Raw genomic sequence first — 6,654 nt, 5'->3', positions numbered from 1 at the left:
GTCTGACTCTGGATTTTGGCTCAGGTCATGATCTCACGGTTGGTGAGTTTGGCTGCGCATCAGCCTCTGCGCCAGCAGTGTGGAGCCCGCTTGGGACACTCTCTCCCTTTCTCTCTCTCTCTCTCTCTCGCTCCCCCCCGCCCCTTGCTTGTGCTCTCTCTCTCAAAATAAATAAATAAATAAAATTTTTTAAATATTTTATTTNGCTCCGCTCCCCCCTTCCCCCTCTGTGGACACCAGGTGGGAAAGGGCAACCCGGGCAGGGCCAGAGCCCAGACGGGACCAGGCCTACCGCCGACGGAGGCCCCCGGAGGAAGTTCAGTTCACGGATCATGGCGCCCGGGCGCCGGCAGCAGGAGGCATCCGGGGGAGGGGCCCCTGACACCAGAAGCGGGACCCCTGAAGAGTTTCTCAGCAGGACAGCTACCGTCTGTGGAAAATGACGAGGAGGAGGCCGGGTCCCAGGAGGCTCAAGGTGCTCTCCTGAGACGAAGGCCTGGAAGGACCTCTGGCCTCAACCGGCGATCCCAGGAGGCCACGCGGCATCTCAGGCCTCAACCCCCGGCAGGCGCCACGGCCAGGAATGGGGTGGGAGGTGAGCGCCGGGAAGAGAAGTCACAATGGGGCAGAGGATGGCGTCAGACTCGCGCCCAGAAGGCCGCTGAGCTCCCTCCAGCGAGAGGCTGGGCCCGGGGCCCCAGGGTGGGGCACGGAGCGGCGCCAGGGAGGCAGGCGGACCTGGGACCCGGCGTCTCTGTGCGTCCCTCGCTGGTGAGCGTCCCTGTAGACCTACCAGGACGGAGGTGTTTTCACGATGGCGCCCTTCACATACTTTGGAGCGCCTGTCACACGCCGGCCTTGGTGTGTGGCGTGGATGCTGGTAGCCGCCTTGCAGATGGGGCCCGAGAAGGGGAACGGAGGGGGCAGCAGGGGCTTCGCCCTTCCAGAGGGTGAGAGACAGGAATGGCTGTAGGCTGAGGCTGGGGGCGGTCCCCAAGACGGCCCTGACTGTGCTATAGGCTTTGGGTAGGACACTCTCCTCTGTTGGCTTTCCTACCGACATTTTATTTTATTTATTTATTTTGTTTTAAACTTTATTTTTAAGAGAAAGAGAGAGACAGAGCATGAGTAGGGGAGGAGCAGAGAAAGAGACACACACAGATTTGAAGCAGGCTTCAGGCTCTGAGCTGTCAACACAGAGCCCGACATGGGGCTCTAACTCACAAACCGTGAGATCATGACCTGAGCCGAAGTTAGACATTCAACCTACTGAGCCACCCAGGTGCCCCTGGCAAATGTTTTTAAATGACAAAAAAAAAAAAAGAAAGAAAGAAAGAGAGAAAAGCCCTGATTTGGAGTATTTGCCTATGTTTTGTGCTATAAATGCCCCTATGTCGGCCGATTCCCGGCTGCCGTCACAAACACCAGGTTAGAGAGAGGCCACCTGGCTCCAGCACGCTGCTGGGGTGGCACGGGTCTTGCCCACCCAGGCATTCACTGCCCCAAAGCTTCACCTTCACCCCTTTCGTCCCCAGAGCCTGGCTGAGCTTACTGTGTCCCGGGGCACCAGGCTAGGTCCCTGGCCAGCCCCGGCTGTGCCCCTGGGCTACCATGCTGTCCGCGCTTGGCCCAAAATAAGGAGTTGTCACTGGTGCTGAGGACCAGAGTGAGTCCCTTGCAGAGACTCTCCTCCCTTGCTCTGCCCCACGCCCCTTCTTTACTGCTACGTCTCCTGCCAGACCTCACCCTTCCTCTCTGCTGACCTGAGAGCAACAGCCTGGGGTGGGGGTGGGGCTGCTCCAGTCCCCTTGTGCACTCAGCCCCGCCTTGCAGCTTGGGCGGGGTACCTGGGTCACCCCGAGATCCACACTAGCCTCCCTCATGGGAAGGCAATGAAAGGAGGAATTCACGTCCAAGCTGCCGGAGACAGCCGAGCCTACTTGAATATGCATATGATGCTTCTGTAGGCTTCTCAAAACACAGATCCTGGCACAGTGGGTCGAGGCTAGGATCGGACAGTCCACATTTCCAACCAGCACCCAGCCACGTGGAGGCTGCTGACCTGACCACCGAGGGACCCTGTCCGGGGACCCACTGACCAGCAGAATGACCGATGGCAGAGCACTTCCTCAAACTTTCATGTCCTCTGTAAAACGAACAGTCAGGGGCAGAGCGAGGTTTTGCTGGGTGTGATCATCCAATTTAAATACCTTCAAAAAAGAAAAAAAAGTATACTGTATGATCAATACGAACTTGAGTGGCACAGTGGATATTTATTTCGAATGTACCATGGACTGAATTGGGTCCCCTGCAAAATTCAAAGGTTGAAGCCCCACCCCCTTCAGGGGGACTGTATTTGGAAATAGGCCCTTCTCGAGGTTATTAAGGTTCCATGAGGTCATAAGGAGGCCCAAACTCGATGGGACTGGTGTCTTTATGAGAACAGCAAGAGACACCAGAGCTCGCTCCCTCCCCATTATACTCTTGAATTTGCCTTGGGTGAGAATTTATTATCTTTTTTTTTTAGAAGGGTGAATGATTTAAACAGGATGAATTTTATGGGAGACCATTAACTGACGGTAGTGACTCAAGGAAATGTTTATGTAGAGTCTTTTATTTTTACTGAGATATAATTCAAATACCGTAAAATTCACTTCTTTCGAGTATACGGTTCAGTGGTATTATAATTCCATGGTTATATGCGGGCTTGTATTACCATCACCACTGTTTGATTTCAGAACATTTTTTATCACCCTCCCTCCCCCATAAACCTTATATCCATTAACATTCACTTCTTATTCCTCCCTCACTCCAGCCCGTAGCAACTACTAATCTCTCTGGGTTCACCGATTCAAGACATTCCATATAAATTATAAATGCAATCATACAACAATGTGGGTTCTTTGACTTCACATATATCCAATGTCCACCCATGTTATGACATGTGCCAAGACTTCTTTCCTTTTTATGGCCAAATAATATTGCATGGATGAACCACATTCCGGTAATACATTCACCAACTGATGAACAATTCAGTGGTTTCCACTCTGTCTCTTATGGATAACACTGCTATGAACATTCATATACACGTTTTTGTGCGGACATTGCTTTCGCCTCCCTTTCGTGCATATCTAACAGAGGAATTGCTGGGTCGTATGCCAATTTCACGTTTCACTCTTAGAGAGAAACTACCACACTGTCTCTCTGAAGTGGTGGTATCATTTTCCCACTTGCACCAGCAAGATGTTTCTCCATGTCCTTGCCGATACTTGTGATTGTCTGTCTTTGATCACGGCCATCCAGATCAGCGGGAGGTGCTATATCAGTGTGGTTTGGGTTTGTACTTCCCCAATGACTAATCATGCCAGACGACTTTTCGTGGCCTTCATGACTTTTTGTGCATCTCCTTTGGAGAAACGTAATTCAAGTCTTTTGCCCTTTTTGAAAATTAAGTCATTTGTCTTTATATTTTTGAGTTGCGACTTCTTTCCGTATTCTGCACACAGATACGATTTGCAAATATTTTCTCCCATACTGTAAGTTACTCTTTCACGCTCTGCATGGCGTGTTTTGAAGCACAACATTTCTTACCTTTGATGAAGTTTGATGAATCTGTTTTCTCTTAGGTTGCGCGTACTTTAGTGTTCTAAGAAGCCATTGCTTTGTCAAAGGCGTATTGGGTAGAGCATTGTAGGTAATGAATCCTTTTCTATGATTATTACTGTATGTTTTTTTCCAAAGTGGTAATTTACGGGTAGGGTCAAGCACAGAGCACTTGGGAATCGGTGGTAGCTTGTCCTCAGACTCGACCCCTGTCATTCTGCACCTTGCACTTTGATTATTAAGACTTCTTAAAAATAATTGGTTGCAGCGTAACTTCTTGCTCCTTGTTTGGGTTCATTCCATTTGAATAGCCATAGGACGTAAATCCAGGGGATAGAACACACAAAGTGGTGTCAGGTATTACCAACTATGGCGGACATGCCAGGGAAGGTTCTGATTCCCAGGAATCCTGAAACTTTCACGGGTCGGACGGAGGGGTGTCAGGACCCTACTACCTCCAAACCTAGAGTCCTCTGTCAGAGAAGGAACCAGAACAGGAACCACAAGAGAGAGGGGATAGGACCATGCCAGAATCAGGCATGAGGGGGTTGGTTCTGGGCTGCTCTTGGCTGAGGACTTGGGGCGAGGTTCGCATGCGCTGGGTCTGAAAAGCACAAATCTATGGGCTCAATCAGCCCCCATCCCCACCCCCCACTCATTTCTTTGGACCACCCTCCAGCACCCATTAGGAAATGCATACGTCTTTTCCTTTCTGTGTTGAATAACACTTATAATAACCAACTTTGTGTACAGTATGTGTTGGCCAAATCATTAACTCTATTTGTCGTTACCACTGAAGGACAGCTCCTAGATGCCAATCACGATGTTAAACTCTTAATAATTCAAATCATTTAACATTCAGAGCAACCCAAAATATAGGCACTATTGTCATCCCCATTTTAGAAGCAGAAAAACTAAGAGAGAGATTAAGTAAATCACCCAAGGCTGCACAGAGCAAGGATTTGTGCCAAGACAGGGTTCCCAGGGACTGTATATTCTTGGCCACGATGCAAACACAATTGCTTTCATCTGTGCCCAGCACCCGTTTTCTCCTACATACCATTTCAACACATAGGCAGTTCTGGCACGTAGGATTCGTCAGCAAATGTGTGCCGATCTCACTGCCAAGCAGGAAATGGAGAGAATGTGTAGGTTTGGTTGTCCTGTCACTGTGTCATGAAGCTTTTATTTTAGCCACCAGCTGTCACGATGTTTCTCCTGCTGAGATCGTACCGAAAGCTGTGCACTTTCCCATCATGCGCTGTCAAGAGGGAACACCTCTTCGCCTTTCTGCAGAGATGTGGAGCCTGTGAACTTATGTAACATGGCACCTACACGGTCAGCCCACGCAAGGATTATGCAATTGGGTTTAGGATTCCTCCTGGTGTTTTCTGGAAACACGAGCCTCTTCCGAACTTGCATCCTTGGCGTTTGGACTAAATAGAATTTTCTGACCTGGGCTGTTGTGTGTTCCATCTTTATAAATGACTTTGCCTTGGAGAGCTTGCCTGGTTTGGCATAGGCTAGTCTATGCATAAGACGGTACCTTTTATGCTCGTTTGGTTTCATTCAACTCTGGTGCTATTCCGGAAACCAGAGCTGGAATTAGCTGCCTTCCATGTTACCTTTCTGACTGCCCTACCTGCTAAAACTCTGTTCTCCAACGTGGTTCAAGAGTGGAGGATCAATACTGATAGGAGCATTCTCGAGTGTTTGATTTATAGTTTTGAATAGTGGTGGTTTGTTGTACCAGCCCGTGGCCTCCTTCCCAAAGTGATAATCTCATCTTTTTAGTGAGTTTACTGGCTGTATTTCCCAAGGAGGAGAAAGACAGAGGAACAGGTTCTGTGTTCTTATATTCCCAAATATTGAATATTTTGGACAGCCTTCAGCTGACACCTACTTGTGTTTCCCCTTTGGAATCAGGCCAGTCTGGGCATGTGGGGTGGCCAGGGGGGTAATCTGCCAGGGGTCACATCTCAGGAAGAGCTGATTCTAAGCGTAGAGGAGACAAGGCTTTTGTCATCAGCAAGGTAGGGAGGAGGCTCTTGAGGCTCATACAGTCCTCATTGTGACTAGGTCTAGACCCCTGTGGGTTCTTTCCATCCTGGCAGGTGCAAGGGGCAGTGGCCCCCAAGCCACAGTGCTCTGTGGTACGGTGAAGGAAGGAGTTAGCATTCGGGCTGACTGTCGGCACCAGATTGGGTCACAGCAGCAATGAGAGACAGAGAGATGCGTGCGATGGCTTCGGGATACTGGCGGGCATGTGGGTGTACTGATCTATGCCGTGTAAGAACACCCTTGGGAGAATCCCAGAGCTCTCAGCGGCTGGGAGATTCTAAAGGGTAGAGGAAGAGAAGTGGAATATTCCCATTTGTTACTGTCATTGGGCATTATTACCCCTCCCACTTTATTGGCGTAGGACTGACATATAACAGTGAATGTTTAAGGTGTACAACAAAATGACTTGACATACGTTTACATGGCGAAATGATCACCACGCTAATGTTTATTAACATACCCATCACCTCTCGTACTTAGAACTCTTATGCTTCGTTTTTGCCGCAAGCTTTTAAGTACCGCTCTCAGTGATTTTCAGACATACAGTACAGCATTGTGAACTACAGGCACCATGATGTGCATGACATTTCCGGGACTTACTCATTTTATTAGTGGAGATTTGTACCCTTTGACGACCTTCACCCATTTTGCCTCCCACCCCTCACCCTCCACCCCATCTAGCATCTAGCATCTGGCCACCACCAGTCTGTTTGATACATCTATGAGCTTGGTTTTTGGGGGGTTTTTTTTAGTGTAATTTATTTATTTTGAGAGAGAGAGAAGGAGAGCCTGGGTCGGGAGAGGCAGAAAGAGAAGGAATCCCAAGTGGCTCCGCACTGTCAGTGAAAAGCCCAGTGCAGGGCTCAGACTCATGGACCTTGAGATCATGATCTGAGCCAAAATCAAGAGTCAGACACTCAACCAACTGCCCCAAGCTTGGATTTTTTTTAGATTCCACATATACACGAGAATGCACAGCATTTGTCTCTG

The 6,654-nt window shown here is 49.1% G+C and overlaps 1 long non-coding RNA gene across 3 annotated transcripts in view; it reads left to right on the top strand.

The window, feature by feature from the left end:
• Positions 1 to 248: 248 nt before the first annotated feature.
• The window catches only part of LOC144245779 (uncharacterized), an 11,027-nt gene continuing 4,621 nt past the window's right edge, over positions 249 to 6,654 (top strand). For 2 of the 3 annotated variants that reach the window (XR_013339419.1, XR_013339417.1), the window contains exon 1: positions 249 to 595. This is a non-coding gene — a long non-coding RNA (uncharacterized LOC144245779). Of the gene's footprint in view, positions 596 to 697; positions 772 to 6,654 lie in introns of those variants that run through there. The other variant, XR_013339418.1, reaches the window with a different exon arrangement.

Source organism: Crocuta crocuta, unplaced genomic scaffold (assembly GCF_008692635.1).
Source record: "Crocuta crocuta isolate KB4526 unplaced genomic scaffold, BGI_CrCroc_1.0 scaffold108, whole genome shotgun sequence".
Lineage (NCBI taxonomy): Eukaryota > Metazoa > Chordata > Mammalia > Carnivora > Hyaenidae > Crocuta > Crocuta crocuta.
The sequence above is the reverse complement of the archived record's forward strand: the minus strand, read 5'-3'. Positions and strand labels throughout refer to the sequence as shown.